This window comes from Mercenaria mercenaria, chromosome 7 (assembly GCF_021730395.1).
Source record: "Mercenaria mercenaria strain notata chromosome 7, MADL_Memer_1, whole genome shotgun sequence".
NCBI classification, from domain to species: Eukaryota; Metazoa; Mollusca; class Bivalvia; order Venerida; family Veneridae; genus Mercenaria; species Mercenaria mercenaria.
In genome coordinates, this window is record NC_069367.1 from 86,747,126 (window position 1) to 86,772,392 (window position 25,267).

At 34.4% G+C, this 25,267-nt stretch overlaps 1 protein-coding gene across 7 annotated transcripts in view; it reads left to right on the forward strand.

Annotated features, from left to right (window-relative positions):
- Window positions 1-20,863, forward strand: part of LOC128558707 (uncharacterized) — a 72,291-nt gene extending 51,428 nt beyond the window's left edge. For 6 of the 7 annotated variants that reach the window (XR_008371877.1, XR_008371881.1, XR_008371879.1 and 3 more), the window contains 7 exons: window positions 153-213; window positions 1,541-1,705; window positions 3,527-3,629; window positions 4,149-4,334; window positions 7,647-7,845; window positions 12,007-12,135; window positions 12,584-20,863. The gene's annotated coding sequence lies outside the window, so the exon portion shown is untranslated. The remainder of the gene's footprint in view (window positions 1-152; window positions 214-1,540; window positions 1,706-3,526; window positions 3,630-4,148; window positions 4,335-7,646; window positions 7,846-12,006; window positions 12,136-12,583) is intronic. The other variant, XR_008371883.1, reaches the window with a different exon arrangement.
- Window positions 20,864-25,267: the final 4,404 nt, after the last annotated feature.

Sequence of the window (25,267 nt, forward strand, 5' to 3'; positions counted from 1 at the left end):
AATTTTTTGGATTGACTCAACCACGAAATCCAGGAAAATTAGTCCCCCACGAATATTAATAATTTTACAGTATTGTTATTACAGTATATATTTGAAATGTTCAGAAACTTAGTTTTCAAGTGTTTTGTTATACATCTATATATTATTTTCAGACATGCCAATGAGGAATTTGGGAGTAAAGTAAAGCCATCATGCAGCTCAAGCTGTAAAAGAGTAAGCTGCTTATTTATCTACATATAAAAGTATAGTATGACTTGCATTCAAACAAAGGTGCCTGAACACAAACGGTCTCTTGATATAGCAATTTATTCTTAAACAACACAAAAAGGAAATGAGGAGGTGGTCTTTAAAAACAAATGGTCTGTTGATGGACATGGTTTCTCAATCAAGGTTACTTTGTATTAAAACACCACTTAAAAGTGGCAATGGAACAAATGGTCTGTTGATGGACATGGCTTCTCAAGCAAGGTTACTTTGTGTTAAAACACCACTTAAAAGTGGCAATGGAACAAATGGTCTGTTGATGGACATGGCTTCTCAAGCAAGGTTACTTTGTGTTAAAACACCACTTAAAAGTGGCAATGGAACAAATGGTCTGTTGATGGACATGGCTTCTCAAGCAAGGTTACTTTGTGTTAAAACACCACTTACAAGTGGCAATGGGAGTGTGAGTTTTCCTGGGTTTCCAATCACTAGTTGGGAATACAGGAAAGGCTTCAGTGAGCATGGGTGCACGGACGGTCCACTACTTCTGTTAGTGGGCCAACAGCCAATGAGCCATTTTTTAAGGGGCCAAGAAGGGTCAACAATGCCCCCCAATTAATCTGCTGATCAACCAAAATGGCCCCTTAAGGACCCCCCCTCCCACCCCCCTGTTTCAGACACATTGTGTAATGGTCCATTTCTTGAAAACACAAATTTTACCTCCACTGAGGCCCTGTGACTCATTTACAGCAAAAAACAAAGGGCCATTGCCCCTTGTTTATAAACGGCCCCCTAGTCACCTCTGGGCTACTCAAATGGCCCGTTATCCCAGTTTAGAGGCACAAGCTGTCCGTGGTTAAAAGAGCCTTGTTTCACTATACTTTGTTTAACTCTCTGCATTTGTTGAACATCAAATATTGATACATGTAGTTTTAACATAATAGGTAAAACAAGATATTCATAATGTCATTTTGTCACATAGCATTTTAATGGAAACTACATTTGAAAATTTGTTATTATAGAATTTACAAGCATGATTTTGAAAATATGAGCTGTGCCATGAGAAAATCAGCATAATGGGTTTGCGACCAGCATGGATCCAGACCAGCCTGCACATCCATGCAGGCTGGTCAGGATCCATGCTGTTCGCTTTTAAAGCCTACTGCAATTAGAGAAACCGTTAGTGAACAGCATGGATCCTGACCAGACTGCACAGATGTGCAGGCTTTTCTGGATCCATGCTGGTCGCAAAGCCCTTGTGTTGATTTTCTCATGGCATGGCTCAATTATGTTATTACAAAATGTATCAAGCATAACTGAACATCGTATGTTACAGACAAATGTTGGAACAGATCAGCAAGTATCAGAAACAAAACAACAAGATAAAAATTGAGCTGGACAAGAGACATAACGAAGCAGAGAGATTTAAAGCTCTACAGAACCAAAGCTCACACCAACAAGTTTTCCTCAACCAGCTCAGGTCCAGGCTAGAGGAACATTAGTAAGTTTGTTTACTGTGTAGGGTTTTAGGGACTCAGTAGGAGGACACAGACTGAAAAGTGCTTAGCTTAGTAGGGAGAGCGCTGATCTACGGATCACAAGGTTGTGAATTTACCATAAGTTGCTGTGTATGTTATCCGTGACATTTAGATAAAAGATTTTGTGTGTGAAGTTATTTCATCTTTCACCTCAAATAAATGTTGAGAAACTGGTAGTTTTGTGCACAGAACAGGTAAAAGAAATAAGAGGCTATATTTGGTAAAGATCTGTAGAGTTGCATCAATGCTGTTCTCTAAATAGAAATTAATCATACAGTGTTTCTCATTTTCTCATGATTATTTGAGGTACAATTTATATCACTGAATGTTTATATATGATATTAGAATGATTTTTAGCTCGACTATTCGAAGAATAAGTAGAGCTATCCTACTCACCACGGCGTCGGCGTTACACCTTGATTAAGTTTTTCGTACCAGTCCACATTTTGACAAAGTCTTTTGAGATTAAGCTTTGAAACTTTCAACACTTGTTTACCATCATCATGGCCAGTTATAGGCATGAGCACATAACTCCATCAAGGATTTTGGCTTAATTATGGCCCCTTTTGACTTAGAAATCATGGTTAAGTTTTTCGTACCAGTTCATATTTTGACAAAGTCTTTTAAGATAAAGCTATCAACACTTGTTTACCATCACCATGGCCAGTTATAGGCAAGAGTACATAACTCCATCAGGGATTTTGGCTGAACTATGGCCCCTTTCGACTTAGAAATCTTGGTTAAGTTTTTCGTACTAGTTCATATTTAGACAAAGTCTTTTAAGATAAAGCTTTTCAAATTGAAACTTTCAACACTTGTTTACCATCACCATGGCCAGTTATAGGCAAGAGTACATAACACCATCAGGAATTTTGGCTGAACTATGGCCCCTTTCGACTTAGAAATCTTGGTTAAGTTTTTCGTACTAGTTCATATTTAGAAAAAGTCTTTTAAGATAAAGCTTTGAAACTTTCAACACTTGTTTACCATCACCATGTCCAGTTAAAGGCAAGAGCACATAACTCCATCAAGGATTTTGCCTGAGTTATGGCCCTTTTTTACTTAGAAATCTGGCTTAATATTCTGTACCAGTTCATATTTTGACAAAGTCTTTTGAGATAAAGCTTTGAAACTTTCAACACCTGTTTACCATCACCATGTCCAGTTATAGGCAAGAATACATAACTCCATCAAGGATTTTGGCTGAATTATGGCCCCTTTTGACTTAGAAATATTGGTTAAGTTTTTCGTACCAGTTCATATTTTTTGTAAAGTGTTTGACATATGGCTTTGAAACTTTTATCACTTGTTTAGTATAATAGTCTCTATCTGTAGGAAAGAGAACATAACTCTTTTGTCTGATTTGGCTAAATTATGGCCCTTTTTGGACTTTGAAATTGGTTCTGTTTTCATACAAGTCCATGTTTTGTTAAAACTATTTGACATATGGCTTTTAAACTTTGAACACTTGTTTATCATTATGATTTCTATCTGTAGGCAAGAGTACATAACTATTTTGACTGATTTATGGCCCTTTATGGACTTTGAAATTGGCTCATACATTGCCATTTTGTGCAAGACTTATTGAAATCAAAGAAATGCAGGAACATTGTCTAATCTATTTATTTCTTTTGTCTGAATATCCATGGATATATTTTGACCCCATTCTTCAATCAATGCTTCGGATAGTCGAACGCGCTGTCATCAGACAGCTCTTGTTTAAAAAGTTTAAAAGATACGTCATGCACGTTTTTCAGTAAAATATTTTATCATTATGTATTCAGAATGGAACAAGATCAGGAAATGTCGAGCAAGATGGCTACTATAGAGGATCTTCATAACCAACTCAAACTCAACATTGACAATATACAGCAGCTTAATAGTCAGGTATAACTTAATATCTACATACAAAAGCACTTACTAATTGTATGATTAAGGTTGCCAACTTTGAATCGCTTGGCCTTTACCATTGAGAGTTTTGAAACTCTAGTAAGAGGATATTTCTTTTATATGATAAGCCCATCAAGCTGGGTTGTAGACGTTTGATGGTTCTGTCTAGATATCTGCTCTAGTCTGAAATAATGTATGGAGAAGCACCTAGGTACTTCCTCCACCAAAAAGCTTCCAGACCACTTGAATTGTTTCAAAGGTGACTTAATGTCCAGTGAAGCAAAATTAACCGAATTTAAAAGATATTTGTGGGAAAGAACAAAGTCTTTGCAAGTTTTGGGCATCTCTTTCTTAAGTAGATTAAATTAAAAGAGAGAAAGTAGTGTTATTCATTTTATAATCAAAGTACTTAGTACTCAGTACTTGTATCTTGTATCCCTGTTGTTTTTTTTTCTAATTTACCATAGAATATATGTTTTAACACTAAATGTATACTACCGGGTACTTTTTTTTCAGTTAAATTCTTTACAAAAAGACAACCACAGATAACAAAGTTATTTGGAATGTGAGATTGGTATCCGGCAGACCCTTGAAATACAGATCGAGAGTAAAGAACAGACTATTAATAGCCTCAAAACCCGACTTGAGGCCGAGAAACATCTTATTGAACACAGCTCTCCATTGAAGGATCCTCATTGTGCTGTAAGTGTCATACACCTGTAAAATGTGTAACCCTTGCTTGAAATCCATTCCGAGGTTGGACTTGACCTTTGCTAAAAAAATAACTGCATGTATGCATGATTCTGTTAACCTTTCCCTACCATTTATGTTTCCTGTATCAGTCATCTGAACATTTGCTAGCTTTTTCAAGTGTCTCAAACTAACACAGTTTTGCAATTAGAATGCTAAAAAAAGATGTTGAAATTGTTTAGTCAAATCTAGACTGACCCAAGCGCCAAGTACAGAAATTCAGTATTAAACATTTCATGTCACCAATTAAATGATTATGGTTTATTTTGCTTTGTTTTCTTTTCTGATGAAAAATACTTTGTTGGATGAATTACTTTACAGAATTTTTAGTAACATGATTTAAAAGAAAGAAATTAATAGTGCTTCATTGTAGGTTCCTCATACAAATGGAGCAAATAAGTTTGTAAGCAGTTTTTTTCCAGTTTTACCTTTAGCCTGCTTAATTTCTAAAATGGACTGGTCCATCATTCAAGTTGCGCAATATCATTTATTATTTGAAGGGTGTTCGATGAAAAATTACTGACTGAATAGATTTTAGTCTGCACTGGTCGCCAAGACAGAATCACTTGTCGTTAGCAGGCTAGAGGTTAAAAGTTCCTTGTATTGTTTTAATTATTCATTGTTAGTGAGAATCTTTGTGCTTATTACATAGTTATGGCCCTTGAAATAGCCAAAATAGTGGATTTTTTGTTTTGTGATGCTCATAGCTCAAAAATATATGGCCTGGAATAATGAATTCTTTTCATAAAATGTTTGTTTAGGCTAAACAATTATCACTGCAAACATTTGAATTATTGCCCCTTATTTGTGACAAATATACCAATGGGGGGCACACCCTGTGTCCTACAGACACATTCTAGTTTAGGTGTATTTTGACATATCTATACCTAGTAAGGATTTTTGTGGAGTTAGAAATTTTTTAAAAATTTTTCCCTTTGTTCTTCCTGTCCTTTGGGCTTCAACAGGTAAGTTCTTTAAATTTTATTCCATCCTCCTCTGATATAACCCTTCGGGCATATATTGCCCCGCTTGGCAGAGCTCATGTTATCAAAACTGCCAGTTTTTTTATGTTACGCAACAAAAAATTTGATTGGTCCACCTAAAAGATTTTAATATAATATAACACCTGCAAAATGTGATGACTGAAAGTGTCACTTGGAATTTAGAGCTAATTTACTGTCTTCTGTGAATGTAGAGCTACTGCTGTAATGATGCATTTACACAGTATGTCAAATGTAGATAAGGCAATTCATTGATGCATGCATCAAAGACGCCGCCAAGTGTTGTGTCTGAAGTACATTTATTGCAATATGAGAAATCACCTAATCATTACTTTATTAGTCTGACTGGCTACAAGTTATCAACATTAGCACATAAAACAATATATGTTATAAACTGTTTAAAACATGAAGAATAAACATGATAGAAAAGTTTTACCATGCAATACAAATCCTCTACCTGCAATGACATTAACATTGCCAGTAGGTGGTCCCTTTACATACAAAATTAAAGTAATTATTTCACTAACTAAGGTCATCTCCTGTGAAAAGTTCTTATATGCAGGAGCGTGTGTATGAAGTTTCACAGAAATGCAGTTTGTTGGGAAATGAGGAAATGTTGAAATTATTTCAAAGTTGTGGTTCACAGAAACCATTATTTTTATTATCATGTAATGTAATGAGTGTTTTCTATTTACTGATGAAGTTTTATGGACCTTAGTCACCTACATTATAGATTTCAGAATGCAGATTATACACAGCAATTTACTGTTTCCCTTGACAAAAACAATCAAAAATTTTGTCCAAGAAAAGAATGATATAAACATAAATAATCTCTATATTGCCCCTATTCACAAAGCATGAATCTTTCTTATCTACTTTTGAATATCATAGAACTCATTTTTTTTTCGGACGAACGATAAACTTGAAGTCCTCGTTGAACTGTAAGGTTACTAGGAGTATGTCAGTGTCTAGTTCAAATCTAATATTACAAGAAATTTAGAAAGCATAATAACCCACTGCCAAAGTGTAGAAAATATTTCAATGAAAAAGTTTTTTTTTTTTTTTTTTTTTTTGTCAGGAATGGACAAATACAAAAACTATCTATTAAATTAAAAACAAAAAAGAAAAAAAAGAAGCATGTAACAAGATATAATAAAACCAGAGCAATTGACTAGTCATATAAGATCAATGAACATATAAATTCAACAAGGAATTCTATTTAAGTCACTGATGCTTTGATAAGTTATGGTCCCATGGCTTTTGATATTTCGATCTAACCACATTTAAAGAAGTATTAACTTGTCACTGACAAATTCAGCCAAGTGCTCTTTAGCCTATTGCACACCTTAGTTGACAGTGTATATCTGTAAACAACGAGTAGATCTATATGACACATAAGCAAAAAAAAAAAAAAAGAAAGAAAAAAAAAACAAAAACAAAAAACAAATAGAAATAGGAATTTGCAAAAGTGTGCGCATTCTGAAATTACATCACTGTACCTATCAACAAAGAAAATAAGACAAAAAGGTTAAAAATAAGTTAACAGCGGCACTTCCTTCATTCATTTCAACATATCTATGCTTATTGATTCCTTTATTTACTTTGTAAATACGTTTTTTTTTCAAGGAATTTTTATGCAGGCAACTGTAATTTTCCATAATTTTTTTTTTTAATATTCTCTTCGAAGTTGTAAAATACACGAACGCTCCCTTGTCCAGGCGATTCACGCTTTACAGTATGGTATATCAGCGGTGTGTTCTATTTATAGAACATGAGATAGGTAAGTAGGTCATGCTAAGAATAGAAATAGAAAACTTGACTTACAGAGTAACCTCCCTTATCAATAAATCGGATCAACATTTTTGACGAAATTGTAAATAAAAAAATATGTTCTGCTCTACAAATAAGGAGAGGAAAGACAGATAGCATTGTTTTAAATCACATAATAAGTTGCATTACATACATTTTTTATGTTTTCTTTTTGCCATTTTTTGTTTATTCACTAAAATGTATTGTGCAATATCGTTGATTCTTTTACAAACTATTCACTGTGTTCAGTTTATCACTCCGAAACTATTCATTACCATCTTTACAGGGTCCGAAATAAAAGTGTATCCCATATACTCGACACCGCCTTCAGGGCGGCGTCGAATAACAATACCGCAAAGAATTGGAATACAGTACATTAATGCATTATGCATGGAAAATGAGTTAAAGCATACGACTAAAACCATGTGTCAACAAATTTTTGAAATTTTTTCAGAAGATGGTAAAGGTAGAGGAGACAAATGATGGTGCAAGAAGTAGAAATATCACAAGTTAACAGTCAATAAGAGTAATGTGGATGAAGATATTGACTCCAGGCAGTAACTCGGCATTTCCTGAGCTTTCAAAATACATCAAAGAAAGGCAGGTTCATAGAGCTGATGCAGAATCACCCAGTCATGCTTAAACCAGAAGTTGTGAGTATTTAGTCAGATATTTAAGCTAATCCATTACCTCCCCTGATTTACTATGTCTCTCCTAAGGTCAGCAATGATCATTGATTTTGACTTTGCCATCTGTCTGTCCATTCATCTATCTTCATTAAGTTTGTTCAGCTTTAACAGGTCAAACTTCTGGCCAGATTGCATTGAAACTTCACAGGAGTGATCAGTACCAAGAGCAGTTGTGCGTATTGCTAAAAATAGAACATCTTGTCGCCTTTCACAGGTCGAACTGCTGGCTGGATTTCTACGAAACTTCACAGGAGTGATCAGTACTAGCCTTAGTTGTGCATATCGCTGGCACATACCACTTCGCTGCACAAAATAGCCACCAGAGCTTAAAATAGAAAAATCTTGTCCGGCTTTCACCAGTCAAACTGCAAGACAGATTTTGATGGATCTTCACAGGAGTGATCAGTACAAAGTCTAGTTGTGCATATCAAAGACATGTTCTACTTCGCTGCAGAAAAATTGCCACCAGGGCTAAATGTACACATAGGGGGGAGACAAAAATACCTTCTAGTTTTATTAGCTCACCTGTCACATAGTGACAAGGTGAGCTTTTATGATCACCCTTTGTCCGTCGTCAGTCCATGCGTCCATCAACAATTTCTCATCTGCATAATAGTGGTTTCAATTACGATTTGATTTTAACCAAACTTGCACACAATTTGTATCACCATAAGATCTCGGTTCCTTTCTTGAACTGGCCATTTCCCATTATGGGTTCCAGAGTTATGGCCCCTGAAAGGGCCAAAATCAGCTATTTTGATCTTGTCTGCACAATAGCAGCTTTTTTATGATTTGATTTTTACCAAACTGGCACACAACTTGTATCTTCATAAGATCTTGGTTCCTTTCTTGAACTGGCCAGATTCCATTAAGGGTTCCAGAGTTATGGCCCCTGAAAGGGCCAGAATTTAACCAAACTTGCACACAACTTGTATCACTATAAGATCTTGGTTCCTTTGTTGAACTGGCTAGATTCCATTATGGGTTCCAGAGTTATGGCCCCTGAAAGGACCAGAATTAGCTATTTTGCCCTTGTCTGCACAATAGCAGCTTCATTTATGATTTGAATTTAATCAAACTTGCACAACACTTGTGTTGCCATAAGATCTCAGTTCCTTTGTTGAACCGGCCAGATCCCCTAATGGGTTCCATAGTTACGGCCCCTGAAAGGGCCAAAATGAGCTATTTTGACCTTGTCTGCACAATAGCAACTTCATTTATGATTTGATTTTAACCAAACTTGCACACAACTTGTATCACCACAAGATCTTGGTTCTTTACTTGAACTGGCCAGATTCCATCATGGGTTCCAGAGTTATGGCCCCTTACAGATCCAAAATTGGCTATTTTGGCTTTTGCAGCCATATAGAGACTTCATTTATGGTTTTATTTGATACAAACTTCCAAAATATCTTCGACAACAATAAATCTTGGATTCCATGACAAATTAGATCCAATCGTAATTTTATATCTGATTACCTCCCCTGATTGTAGTCAAAATGGATTTATATCAGTAAGTACTTACAGGACTTATTTGAAATTTCATTATTAATCCCCCGCCGTGGCGGAGGGATTATAGGAATGGTCTGCTTCCGTCCTTCTGTCCGTAACAAAATCGTGTCCGGTCCATATCTTTTGAACCCATTGACATATTTCCATTATATTAACAACAAATGTTAAACTCACCAAGGCGATGTGCAGAACCCATATTCCAACTGTGCTGGGTAAAAGGTCAAGGTCACACTTGGGGATCAAAGGTCATGGGGTGATATTTCGTGTCCGGTCCATATCTTTTGAACCCCTTGACATATTTCCATTATATTAACAACAAATGTTAAACTCACCAAGGTGATGTGCAGAACCCATGTTCCAACTGCGCTGGGTCAAGGTCAAGGTCACACTTGGGGATAAAAGGTCATGGGGTGATATTTCGTGTCCGGTCCATATCTTTTGAACCCCTTTACATAATTCCATTATATTAACACCAAATGTTTAACTCACCAAGGCGATGTGCAGAACCCATGTTCCAACTGCGCTAGGTCATGGTCAAGGTCACACTTGGGGATCAAAGGTCATGGGATGATATTTTATATCTGATCTCTAACTTTTTAACACCTTGAAGGATTTTGAAGATACTTGACACAAATGTTCATCACATCAAGATGACAAATGATTACCTCATCAGAACGATGTGCAGAAATTATGAGTCAACCATGCCAGCTCAAGGTCAAGGTCACAACTAAGGGTCAAAGGTTTGAACCTTCCATTTGGTGTCCACTCTGTATCTCCTAAACCCCTTGAAGGATTTTCATCAAACTTGGGTCAAATGATCACCTCATCAAGAACTCATGAGTCAGCCATGTCAACTCAAGGCCAAGGTCACAACTGAAGGTCAAAGGTTTCAGCTCTTTATCTCCTAAACCCCTTGAAGGATTTTCATGAAACTTGGGTCAAATGATCACCTCATCAAGACGTTGTGCAGAATTCATGAGTCAGCCATGTCAGTTCAAGGTCAAGGTCACAGCTAAAATCAAAGGTTTACCCTTTCACTATCCATAGCAGTGGCGGGGGATTTAGCTGTCTTTCAGACTGCCTTGTTGTCATTAGTTGGACCGGGCCAATCAGGGTAGATAACTATGGACTGATTTTATGTCAAATTACCTCCCTTTATTACAAATTAAAATGGGTATGTCTCTGTAACTAATGAAGATACTGATCTGAAATTTCATTTATGTCAACAGATTTATTTGGCAGATCCTTCTTTTGTTCACTTACAATAAGTTTCTTTTGAATTACTTCACTTTTACGTTACTATAAATAACCTATTTTTAGTAACTTTTTTATTATTGGCCATAGACAAAAACTGAGACCACTTTTCTGTGGTACAACATGGATGGTACCTCCAATTATTAGGTGTATTTGACATATATGTACCTTGTAAGAATCTTGTTTTTCTTTTTGGTTAAATTTCTTTCCTTTGTTGTTCCTGTCGTTTGGACTTAGATATTTTTTCTAAGGACCTTCTTGTCCTCAGGTGCAATGATAACAGGTGAGCAATATAGGGCCATCTATAGCCCTCTATGGCCCTCTTGTTTTTGTTTTTATTTTTATTTTCAACTCGACTATGAAAATTTAATATGAAGAGCTATCCTACTTGACCCAGCATTGGCTTCTGTGTCCTTTTGTATCCACACTTTGGTTTAAGTTTTTGCATTGGGAATGGTACCAGTTATCGGTACCGAAAAAAAACCTGAAATGTTAGGTGTAAATCAACTTAGAAAATTAAGATGGGAATGTTCTACATATGAGGAGAGATCAGTGACAGGAGGGAGGAATATTTGACAGCTGAAAATACAATATACATTTGTTTAACCATTACCCTACTAAATTTCTATAATGAACTTGTCCATCTTTTAGTTTGAACAGTGCTATTTACTGATAAAAAGGGTGCTAACCAAAACGTTGCTGACTGAATGGCAAACAGTGCAGATCTTGATAGGACCGCACATACATGCAGGCTGATCATGATCTGCACTGGTCGCAAATCAGATTTTGTGTCCAGCAGGATAAGGGTTAATGGTTGGCTGGTCAATAGTCAAGTTTGAAGGACTAAGGGCAACAGTTCTGACTTGACTGCCAAGCTACTCATTAAATGTTTTATCACACGACTTCAGAAAAATGTTTTCATATTTTTTTCTACAAACTGTTGACCTATGATAAATATAAGGAGAATGATAGTTTACACTTAGTTAAAGGCTGCCAGTCAATAGTCAAAATTATTGCCATAAATAAATTTTCACTTTTTTTTTTTTAAAGTTTTGACAAATTAGCCCAGTATTCATGTAATGAATACAGACTGGTCATACAACATTAAACTGATGACCTACACTTTATATAAGGACTCCTGATATAGTATCACCAGTGTTAACAACATCCATGTAGAGAAAACTGATCTCTGCAAGGGCAGATTTCTCTGAAGTAGATCTGTATCATCTTTTCTTAGGCTTGTTTTTACAAAATAAAGATTGCAACTAAATAAAGATATCAGCTGGTAAATTTTCTGAAATGGAACATACAGAAACTGATAGTTGCAACAAAGTTTATTTTATTCTGTCTTCTTTACAGGAATAGGCCATGAAAAGGAGGTTGATGTTGGGATATTGCCAGATGCAGTTCCTTGTGGCAACTTCAAACTTACAGTACTATAGGAGGGGGCAACAATTACCACTATTAACCTAGAAACCAGTGACCTAAGTAAGTTGCTTTTAATGCTTTCTTTTGTACTATTACATTCGTTACAGTATCAAGTGAATTGATATGTAGAGTGAGACTCCGGTTGCATTTGCCATACACATTAATAATAATAATAAAAATAATAACAACTTTATTTAAAGAATTTGTACAGTTTAGCAAGCCCAGTCTTCTCTGTGAGCTTTTTGATTAAAGGGCTTATCTGTTACTAGTTTAGTAGCATTATATGTGTTTTGGTGGAGATAACATGTAATATTTTGTTTCAGGGCAGTCTATGTACATGTACATATAATTATAATTCAACAAATTAAAGAAATAAAAATAATTATTGTTTCTACTTTTAAAGATATCAGTCTAGTTTGAATTTTATACACTTTGTCAAAGTACTGGTCAGTTTTACTTATATAATAGAGTGATATACACGTAATTTAAATATTTTTTCTTTATTTAGTTTGAAATTGGAATATGCCACAAACATCCCACAAAAAGCTGCATAATACACAAATTGCTGTAACATAGATATCTGTGTCATGACTAAAAGGAAATTTCACCAGCAGCACAAAGGATCACTGGGATTGCATGGAAGATTCAGACACTATGACTGTAAAAAGCACAATAGTCCAACACATGGTTCTCAGTCCGTAGTAGAGAAATTGTATATTTGGCTTGAAAAGATCCTAAAGTGATTTTCCAAAATGGAAGACAGTTAACTTTGATTTTCCAGTTCTTGTCTCTCTTGACCAAAACCACGAAATTTCATGCCCACGAAATAAAATGATTTCACAGTATTAGAAGAGCATTTTTCAAGCAATGACTACAATATGAAGTAAAATTATAGCTTTTTGTTTAAAATGTGAAAATGCTATCCTTTAATACTCGTGACAAATTTGGTACCAAAATTTTCATTATCTTGAGTAGAAAATAATATGATTGGAAATTCAAATTGTGTTATGTAACTCTATACATGTACTAGTAATTCTTTAATACAATGTCATTTTTTTTTCTACAATTCTTTATCTTTGTACAGTGGTTACAAATTTTAAAGGTGGTCAGTCACATTTAAACAACATTTAATGACATATTTTACTTTTTGTATATTCTGGTAGAGAATTATTTAAGGAACAAAAAGACTGATTACATGGAGTTAGATTCCTATTTGAAATGTATATTTTATTATTTTTATAAAATTTTGTAATTACTCCCCTTTAATATGAAAGTAAATAAAAAGCTGGGTATTTCTTTTTATTTCGATACAATGTCTAGTTTTACATTTGCATTTGATAGACATATCAACTATTGAACAATTTGAACCAAAATGCAAGTTTTAAAGCTGTGTGTAGCTTCTGAATTCATTTATTTCCAATCTATCTTGGTTGCGCAACCAAGATAGGCAAAGGGAGGTAATAATAAGTTTTCAAACTTGCGTTTCTAATGAATTCCATCTAAATACATAATTTTTAATGCAAATATTTTACAAATATATTACAATATATCTAATATTTATACATTTCCTTAGGCAAAGTATGTTTATCAAATTTATACTTATGATAAAATAACTCTATCTTGGTTGGGCAACCAGGATAGGAAAATGAAATTTTAAAAATACCTCCAGTGAAAATCTAATTTGTATTAAGTGTTAAGTGAACATAAATGAGTGTAAATGATCAGATGCTAAAGTTTCGAACAAATCCGTTAAATGGCCAAAATCTGATTATCCACCTTTAAAACAGTTGAAAAATAGATTACAAGTGACTCAAAACAAAGTTGTCAGGTTTATTTGTGGTTATAATTATCAAAGATACTGAAAAGTTGCAGTTTTTTATACTGGCTGGCTAAATATTGAAAACAGAGTTAAACATTTAAGACTGAATCATGTTCACAAAATCTTTGAAAAAGTTGTCCAGCTTATTTGCATAATAATTTCTCTCTTGCCTCTAACAAAGTCTTATAATTGTAGACATAGTATGAACAGATTTCATGTACCTCATTTTCACTTCTACTACTTTATATTATCAAGCTATCAATTAGGCGTAAATTTTTGTTGTTTTTTTTCTGGTATCCCGACCTACCCTAAATTTTTGGCCTGGCCCTAAATGTTTTTATTGCCTTGGAGAACATTTTTTTTCAATTTTTTGACAAAAAGTTGCAAAACTGCACTTTTTATGCTTTAAACATGGTCATTGATGTTATAAATCAACTTACTGATGCTCTAGAGGCATAACCCCCTATTTGTATTCATTTTTTGACACAAAATTAATTTCCGAAGTCTTCCTTAATAAAAAAAATAAAATCCCCCCAAAAAAGTTTTTCAAACCTACCTACCCTAATTTTTTTGAGCATGTTCCCGGAAACAAAGAATTTTTTTTTAGGCCTTACTTAAAAAGAAAACAGTCAAAATGGAGCTCATTTTATGAATGAAAATTTCTAAGTAATCAGATTTTATTTTTTATTAATTGTATCATATTGTTTTATAATAAGACTTATTAGTGTGCAATATTCCTGCTTTGTGCTGTGATAAGAATGTCATAATAGAATGTAACTTAGACTAGCTCCTAGACTATGATATATCTTTTTACATTTTTATGATTGAATGTAGTGAACTTAGCCAGTCTATATCCTATGTCCAATATAATAATGATAATTTCAACATCAGTCCTGCATGAAATTTCTAAAATAGACTGGTTTTTGTCTCTATGAAATAGAATTCGTCAAAAAAGGAAAAAATATAGAAATACAGTTATTATCAGTCTAGTGGCTAGTCTAAATGTAACTGTTATATTTGTTAGGTAACTCTTGTACAGCTTATCATTTATACCAGTGACAGTTGTCACTCCTGATGATGTACACAAGGACCTCTGTTAGATTTTTAGCTCATGTGAGCACAAAGTGCTCAAGGTGAGCTTTTGTGATCACCCTGTGTCCGTCCTCATCTGTCCGTCCGTTTGTCAGTCATCAACAATTTGACTGTTAACACTCTAGAAGTCACAATTTTGACCTAATCTTAATAAAACTTGGTCAGAATGTTACCCGCAATAAAATCTTGGATGAGTTCGATATTGGGTCATCTGGGATAAAAAAACTAGGTCACCAGGTCAGATCAAAGGAAAAGCTTGTTAACACTCTAGAGGTCACACTTTTGGCCCAATCTTAATAAAACTTGGTCAGAATGGTATCCTCAATAAAATCTTGGATGAGTTCGATATTAAGTCATCTGGGATAAAAAAATTAGGTCAACAGGTTAAGTCAAAGGAAAAGCTTGTTAACACTTTAGAGGTCACAATTTTGGCCCAATCTTAATGAAACTTGGTCAGAATGTTACACTCAATAAAATCTTGGACGAGTTCGATATTGGGTCATCTTGGGTCAAAAACTAGGTCACCAGGTCAAATCAAAGGAAAAGCTTGTTAACACTCTAGAGGTCACAATTTTGGCCCAATCTTAATGAAACTTGTTCAGAAATTTACCCTAAATAAAATCTTGAACAAGTTCGATATTGGGTCATCTGGGGTCAAAAACTAGGTCACCAGGTCAGATCAAAGGAAATGCTTGTTAACACTAAAGAGGTCACAATTTTGGTCCAGTCTTAATGAAACTTGGTCAGAATGTTACCCTCAATAAAATCTTGGACAGTTTGATATTGGATCATCTAGGGTAAAAAACTAGGTCACCAGGTTAAAAGGAAAAGCTTGTAAACACTGTAGAGGTCACATTTATGACTATATCTTCATGAAGCTTGGTCAGAATGTTATGCTTGATAATCTCAAGGTCCAGTTTGAATCTGGGTCATGTAGGGTCAAAAACTAGGTCACTAGGTCAAATCAAAGGAAAAGCAAGTTAACACTCTAGAGGCCACATTTATGACCATATATATAATTAGGAACAGACTTTATGCCAAATATTAAAGCTTTCTTTTGCAGTCAGTGCAAGATTTTTGATTTGTTGGACAAGAAATTTTTATCTTAGCTCTAGAAGTACAGCCATCATTAGAAATAAAATGTAATGATACGAAATTACCTTACTTTGACCATGTTGAAGAAAAAAATCCGAGCATGTAAGATAGATTCACCATGGCAGATATGTAAAATTAATGTGATGAGCAGGATAGTGGCTGCAATAAAATGTTGTTGTTGTGGTCTGTGTCTAGGGAGGTAGGGGGCATAAAAAAAGAGTATAATATAGGATGAATTTCGTGCTCTATAATAATTTTATTTCATTAATTACTAGATCTAGGTATTTCTTAATTAATTTTCATTACATAGTGAGTAATGCTTCAGTAAATTTGGTTAATTGAAGTGACATTGATAGAGTACAATTGTATTTTAAGAATTGCCATGTTAAAGGTGTCAGGCAATGAAAAGGTGTCAGTATGTAGTTTTCAGCCACTGTAATCTTCGTTTAACGAACTGAAAGGAAATATCAGCCATTGTTGCTACAACATACCTATATATATATTTTTTACAAACAATACATTTTCAGGGACTTTGGGGGCTTTGTCTCACTCTGTCCTCTAGTCAGATCGCTCCGTGTCTGTACTAGTAGAGGATGAATTATGCGCCCTGTGTGGCTGCATTTGAACTATGTAAAGCGCCTTTGAACGTGAAATTGGTCATGAAAAGGGCGCTATATAAATCTGGTATAATAATAATAATAATGACATCCTTGCATAGCTTTTCTTCCATGTGCAGACTCTGAATCTGTTGTAATGTGTATGTAATACTTATACTAAGAGATTAAAGAAAGCTCTCTGCCAATGGTTTATTGCCTCAACATTCAATACCTTCAGTGATAGCTCTAGTTTATTTTGTTAATGCTTATAGCCAGGTTGGTTTAAACAAAATTCATGAGCAACAGAGTACAGGTTAAGAGAGAAAAGCTATTACTTATTGCATTTAGTAAATATTCCTATGTTAGGGATATGGTAGGATAAGGCAAAAAGAAAAAAACTGGCTATTGGTTTCAGAAAACTGCCATATCACCACATTTTAAGGATTGTTTTGGCCATGTATTTTTGGACTAAATTTCAGTAGATAGGGATGGTAAGGTGGCATAAGGTTTTTATTACTGCCACTGTTTGTGTGAATGGGCATTGTATGATTGTGTTTAAGTCAGCCCTCATCACATAATAAGGTAACAGGTATTGTCATATCATTGTACGTGTGCAACAATTGTAGCCAGGTTGTTCACAAAGTTTGGTGAAAATCTATCATCAAGAGAGGGCGGCATCTTGGGTCATATCATTCTTACATGTTGATACAATATTAAAGTTTTTTTGACACTGCTTAAATATTAGGACTTTGATACTGGTAACATTAAAGCCAGTTATGAATAAACTGGTTAAGAATAAAATGATATTTCTTTGTGTTTCTTGTATGCTTTATAATATTTTGATAATCTTAGTTGTTAGGGATATGGTAGAATAATGCTAAGTGTTTAATACTGGCTACAGGTTTTTCATGAAAAGTACCATATCACCACATTTCACTTATATAAGGGCAATTTTGGCAACATTTATTCATTCTTGGACTAAATTTCAGAGATAGGAATAATATAGTTGTTGTAGAAAATAGGAAAATTAACATCCATTTTTTTATTTTTGTAAGTTGTATATAAACAAATAAAGTGTGTTTGAGCTGTGTGCAAGAAATTTTGCTTGTCTTTCTGACTGCTGATGAGATACTTTTGCAAAAAGACTGCCAGAAATTTTGGCTTTTTGGCTTGTATAGAGACTGGCAGCTGACCTTGGACGTGTAGTATACTTTTTATATTCTAGCCACTGTCAAACTTGACAGTCTTAAGGATGCAATACTACCATGTCATAGTGCTTGCACAAGATAATGCAGCAAGTTAAGCCATTGAAGTTTGGAGAAAATCCTCCATTTACAAAGTTTACTGGCAAGTCAAAGAATAACATGAGTTTAGCTATTACATTTTTCAGCATTTTACAGTTTAAACCATTGTTGTTAATTATTGTGTTGTATTATTTATCATATAAAAATCATTTTATAGGTCTGTGGTAGAATGGGTCAGTTATTTAATCATAATGATAGTAACTGGCTACAGGTCTACATGTAAAACTACCACTTCTTGCATTTAATAATCTTATGTTAGTGATATGGTAGGATAAAGAAAGAAATACTGGCAACTGGTTTCAGAAAACTACCATATCACAACATTTCAATGGAAGTTTTGGCCTCGCCGTGCTTTAAACAATTTTTTTTTTTTCAACAGCTGCACGTGCCTGGATTTTTGAACATTTTTATCTAAATTTCAAGAAATAGGGATGACATGGTAGAATAAAGGTTAATGTCAGTGGTTGAATTTTTATTAAAATGTCAGTATGTAGGTAAATTTTGACATGTTTCAAATATAAAGCATCATAGAACAAATGGTAACTGATTTTTTTAATAACACTGTTAAATATAGTGAATGAATATTTAGTGAATGAATGATTGAATTATGGAGCAGAAAGGGTGGATGAATGTTGAATGAATTACCTTGTAAAACACAATGAGTGAATGGTGAATTAATTACCTTGTAAAACACAGTATTTAAATACTAAATTCAAAAGTGCTTTTTTTTAAACAATGGACAGACTGTAGTTAAAGTAGTGATATTGTAAAACAGTGGCAGGATCAGATTTTGTTGACACAGGAGTTACCATTAAAATTTGATTTAATTTACAAGTGGGTTTATTTTGTAACATACATTGTGGAAAGTTCTTTTAGTAGCTTTAATTAACACTGGCAAGGTCTTTTAGTGGGTTTAATTTATAAAATACAGTGGCAAGGTATTTCAGTGAGTTCAGTTTGTAACACAGTGGCTATGACTTTTAGTGGGTTTAATTTGTAAGATACAGTGGCAAAGTCTTTTAATGGGATTAAGTTTCAAGGTCTTTAAGTGGATTTAAGACTGTTTAGTCTGTATAAGGGATATAACTGTGTTGAGTTTTCATATATTTGCATATTCTGCCTGGCTAACTCTGTTAGTGGTATTTATCTTGGAAATATTTTTCTTTCTTTTTTTCGAATAATTGTATATTGTCAGTCTCAAGTTCTTTTCTTTCTCTTGCTAAATTTTTTCAAGGCAAATGTCAGAATTCTAGAGTTAAGGCCAATGAATCAGTCATTTTGACATGCTTGTTCAAAGATTAATTTAAAAACTAGTTACTGTAATTAAAATGACAGAAATGAAATTTATAATAATTGTGCCTCTAGACTTAAGGCTCTGCACATTTGAGATATTCTTTAATTTATCTTAATTTATACTGCATTAAAATTTTGTTATAACAAAAGAAAGTTCCAATAAAAGTCTGCTCTTAAGAATGTCTGCCCATCTTTCCATTTATCTGTCCTGTCTGGAGCCATAACTTAAGGAAGTGATTTGGAATATTTTAATGAAACTTCATATACATAATCACTACTACAAGGAAATGCAGCATGTGAAGTTGATTGCTTAATTATAAGTAACACCAGAGTTATGGCCCTTAGTTTCTAGAGTTAACTAAATAAGGTACTATAATAATGGCAATTTCTGTTTTATGATTTGTGACATATTTGACCTAAAACTATGTAACTTGATTAAATTGTGGAAGTGCACTATCAATTACATAAGGATCTCTCTAGTATCTAGCCATTGCCCTTTAGTCACAATTTTGTACCTAATTATGTAAAGCAATAATAAAATAAATGGTAGAATTTTTCTAAACTTTTCTTTTTTCCATGAACGTTTATTATCCACAAGTGAAGTTGTGTATCCACACTCAATCACCTTCACTGCTCTGGTCACACCCTGTCCCCCCACCCACTTAGTTATTATGTGAGTTATATAGGAAAAAATACTTTACTTTTTAGGTGAGCGATCCAGGGTCATCATGACCCTCTTTGTTCGAGTTATCCTGTGGAATATGTATATCTCTAAATTTATGTATGTTAAAGAGGATTAGGTTGGGTGTTTTTTAAAAAGTTAGAGATATAACATGCAGCTATTTCTGTGATACAGTTGAATGTTTGCTTGTATTGGGAGTTGTTCCTAAAGCCTTGCTCCATGGCTACCGGTATTCAATTTCTTTTGTGTGTATGCAACCCATGATTACAAATTAAGCAGGCAAAACCATATAGAATTTAATATAAAATAGACTCTATTTTGACAGGCGTCACTGTACATATCAGGATTTTCATGCTTTTTCAGTGACAATTCAAGGTTAAAAGGTAGGACTGGAGCAGGGCTTTAATGTGATGTTTGTATCTGATATATATATTAACGAATAAATTTATCTAACTAATAAAATTGAATTGAATTGAATACAGCTGGGTGAAAAACTACAGTACAGCTTGCTTAAAGGACCACCAATGGGAGGGCAAAAGCATTTGTTCTTTGATAACATAAAAAAGGAACCGAAAAAGTGGTCTCTTAATGGCAGGTAGACTCTAAATAGAAGTGGCCTTTTGAGCAAGTTGGACTTAATTTGAAATATCCATGTAGAATTCTTCAATGTGAGGAACTCCTCTACCTGGTTTATGAAAGTTGGATGGTTCTACCCAGGTCGGACTCCTGCACTTACATTAAATTGTAATGAATGTCCCTATCTTTTTATATTCTGGTTTGAAACTTTTAAGAAGTAAAATCAAATAACTTTGTACTTATGAAACTTGTTATAATTTACGCTCTTGTGATGCAAATATTGTCTTTTGTTTTATCTATGTTGATTTCTCTAAATAAACTTTAAACATTACTTCTTTTTACTTTTATTAGCTCACCTGTCACAAAGTGACAAGGTGAGCTTTTGTGATCGCGCGGCGTCCGTCGTCCGTCGTCCGTCCGTGCGTGCGTGCGTCCGTCCGTCCGTAAACTTTTGCTTGTGACCACTCTAGAGGTCACATTTTTCATGGGATCTTTATGAAAATTGGTCAGAATGTTCACCTTGATGATATCTAGGTCAAGTTCGAAACTGGGTCACGTGCCGTCAAAAACTAGGTCAGTAGGTCTAAAAATAGAAAAACCTTGTGACCTCTCTAGAGGCCATATATTCACAAGATCTTCATGAAAATTGGTCAGGATGTTCACCTTGATGATATCTGGTCAAGTTCGAAACTGGTCACGTGGGGTCAAAAACTAGTCAGTAGGTCTAAAAATAGAAAAAACCTTGTGACCTCTCTAGAGGCCATATTTTTCATGAGATCTTCATGAATATTGGTCAGAATGTTCACCTTGATGATATCTAGGTCAAGTTCGAAACTGGGTCACGTGGGGTCAAAAACTAGGTCAGTAGGTCTAAAAATAGAAAAACCTTGTGACCTCTCTACAGGCCATATTTTTCATGAGATCTTCATGAATATTGGTCAGAATGTTCACCTTGATAATATCATGGTCAAGTTCGAGACTGGGTCACGTGGGGTCAAAAAGTAGGTCATTAGGACTAAAAATAGAGAAACCTTGTGACCTCTCTAGAGGCCATATTTCTCAATGGATCTTCATGAAAATTGGTCAGAATGTTCAGCTTGATGATATCTAGGTCAAGTTCGAAACTGGGTCACGTGGGGGTAAAAACTAGGTCAGTAGATCTAAAAATAGAAAAACCTTGTGACCTCTCTAGAGGCCATATTTTTCATGAGATCTTCATGAATATTGGTCAGAATGTTCACCTTGATGATATCTAGGTCAAGTTCGATACTGGGTCATGTGGGATCAAAAACTAGGTCAGTAGGTCTAAAAATAGAAAAACCTTGTGACCTCTCTAGAGGCCATATTTCTCAATGGATCTTTATGAAAATTGGTCAGAATGTTCACCTTGATGATATGTAGGTCAAGTTTGAAACTGGGTCATGTGCCGTCAAAAACTAGGTCAGTAGGTAGAAAAATAGAAAAAACCTTGTGACCTCTCTAGAGGCCATATTTTTCAATGGATCTTCATGAAAATTGGTCAGAATGTTTACCTTGATGATATCTAGATCAAGTTCGAAACTGGGTCACGTGGGGTTAAAAACTAGGTCAGTAGATCTAAAAATAGAAAAACCTTGTGACCTCTCTAGAGGCCATATTTTTCATGAGATCTTCATGAATATTGGTCAGAAGGTTCATCTTGATGATATCTAGGTCAGGTTCGAAACTGGGTCACGTGGGGTCAAAAACTAGGTCAGTAGGTCTAAAAATAGAAAAACCTTGTGACCTCTCTAGAGGCCATATTTTTCATGAGATCTTCATGAAAATTGGTGAGACTGTTCAGCTTGATGATATCTAGGTCAGGTTCGTAACTGGGTCATGTGCCGTCAAAAACTAGGTCAGTAGGTAGAAAAATAGAAAAACCTTGTGACCTTTCTAGAGGCCATATTTTTCACGAGATCTTCATGAAAATTGGTGAGAATGTTCACCTTGATGATATCTAGGTCAAGTTTAAAAGTGGGTCACGTGCCTTCAAAAACTAGGTCATTAGGTCAAATAATAGAAAAACCTTGTGACCTCTCTAGAGGCCATATTTTTCAATGGATCTTCATGAAAATTGGTCAGAATTTTTTATCTTGATGATATCTAGGTCACATGTGCTGAAAAACTAGGTCACTTTGTCAAATAATAGAAATAACGACGTCATACTCAGTTCAACACTGGGTCATGTGGGGATAGGTGAGCGATTCAGGACCATCATGGTCCTCTTGTTTATTACAAGGTTTATAGTTGAGAGATGCACATCAAGGTCAAGTAACAAAATGACATGAGATGTGTGTGCCAATTGCCAGTCCATTTACTTTTGCTAATACTGTCATCATTTTCATCAAAATTTCCAATAATCACCTCCCTTAAGAAGATTTGATTAAGATACTGTTCATGTATGGCTGTTATGGACAACTATTTACTTCTTAATTAATCAAAGTATTTATACACTAATCAGAAGTCAAGTTAGAAGTAAGAAGTGCGAAAACTTTGTAAGAAACGAAAAGTTGGCAAGTTATAAATTAGAAGTGAAAAATTGGAATTTTAAGTCAGCACTATGCAGTTGGAATTGAGGTAGTAGTTAGAACTTAGAAATGATGTAATTGGAATAATGTGGAAGTTGAAAGTTAGGAGGAAGTAATAAGTCAGAAACTTGCATGTGACAAGTGCAGAAGTAAGAAATTAAAAGCAGGAAGTATGGAAGTCAAATGTTCCTCCAGGGCTTCCATAGGTTACTCCCTATAAATAAAGAATTCATTAAAAAGTAAACCTGAAAGAACATACAAAGTTTGGTGTCATATCGGAAAAATGTTTTCAGTCACCCATTATGACTTTTTAGCTAGACTATCCAAAGAATAGTAGAGCTATTGGACTTGCCCATGTTTTGGTGTCCCAGTCTGCATCAGTGTCATGATTTAGTAAAGTTTTTGTATGCAAGCTGGTATCTCAGTAACCACTTAAAGAATGGATCGAAACTTCACACACTTATACACTGTAATTTCAGGTTCCAGAACTCTTTTTTTTTTTTTTTTTTTTTTTTTACAAAATTATGCCCCTTTTTAGCTCATCTGTCACAAAGTGACAAGGTGAGCTTCTGTGATCGCACAGCATCTCGTGCCATCAAAAATCAGGGTTAAAAAAAAAAATTTTTTTTCTTAACTTAGAGGATACTTTTCATACTATTATGTGAAGTGGAATAATTATTAAATCTGGAACCACGCTTGTACAGTTTTTTCGGAAGTTACACTCTCGTGATATTTTGAAAAGAATTTTTTTTAAAGGTAATTATGTTTTTCTCTTTCTTACGTATTTGCTGAATTACAAGAGTAATTTATATTTCTTGTTGCCATGATAACAGTACTTATACCAGTTTATTTTCATTCAGTTTGAGCTGCAAGGTGAAGCAGGAAAATGATGTCAAGTGTCAAGGCAAGCCAAAGAAGCAGTACTGGATTTTCCCCAGAAAAGTATGAAGAATGTCTGTGAAAAAAGTGACTGTGTTCATTTGTAGTGTTTAAAGTGAAGAAAGAACAAAAACGTTTAAGACAGCAAAAGATATCCATCAAACTTAAATAGATTATATCACTATGTATGAAAGAGCATTATTATGCAGTGAACTGGAATTTATTATGAAGCAAGAAAGGGACATCAAAGTGCAGTGGACAGGATTTTATTATGAATCAAGAAATGAATATTAAAGTGCAGAGGACTGGATTGAATTATGACACAAGAAAGGAACATCAAAGTGCAGTAAATGGAATTTTATTATGAAATGCAAGGAAGGGACATCAAAGTGCAATGGACTGGAGACTACTGGGGAGAAGATGTTGCTTCAAAAGATTGCTTTTTGCTACAGGTGCAAAGCCCTGACAGATTTCTTTACTATTGAGACATGCTAACGTTACCTTCGAGGAAGAAACATCAAAGTGCAATCGGCTTGGATTTTATTGTGCAGTGGACAGACTGGATTTTCTCAGAATGAAGAGAGGATATTCTGATGTTAATGTGACCCATAGAAGTCACTGTATTCATTCATAGTGTCTAAAGTGAAGAAATAACAAAAATGTTAATTATTAGAATTGATACTTTTTGTTGGGGTGGGAATCTCTGTCCTGTGTTTTACCATTCTTTCCCATTCATCTATCTTATTTCATCCTGACCCAGCCCATCCCATCCCTAATTGGTTACCAGATATGATTGTACAAATAATATATAATATAGCATATTTGAATTAAAATTAAATGTAGAGAAATGGCCACAAAACAAACAGAAAAAGATGTGTATAAATCAATTTAATATGAAATATGTTGGTATGAAATCATGTTTTGTTCAGCAATTGACACTTTCTATATTCACACTATATGAAGTTGGTAAAAGTACACTCCTTATAAGCAAATGTATGTATATGATAAAAAAAAGGTCGAAAACTTAAAATTTTTCGAGACATTCAAAATATTATTATGGATAGAGTCTATTATGTGAAGTGGAATAATTTTTAAAATTTCTGGAACCACGCTTGTACAGTTTTTTCGGAAGTTACACTCTTCGTAAATATTTTGAAAGAATTTTTTTTTAAAGGTAAATTGTTTTTCTCTTTCTTACATATTTGCTGAATTACAAGAGTAATTTATATTTCTTGTTGCCATGATAACAGTACTTATACCAGTTTATTTTCATTCAGTTTGAGCTGCAAGGTGAAGCAGGAAAATGA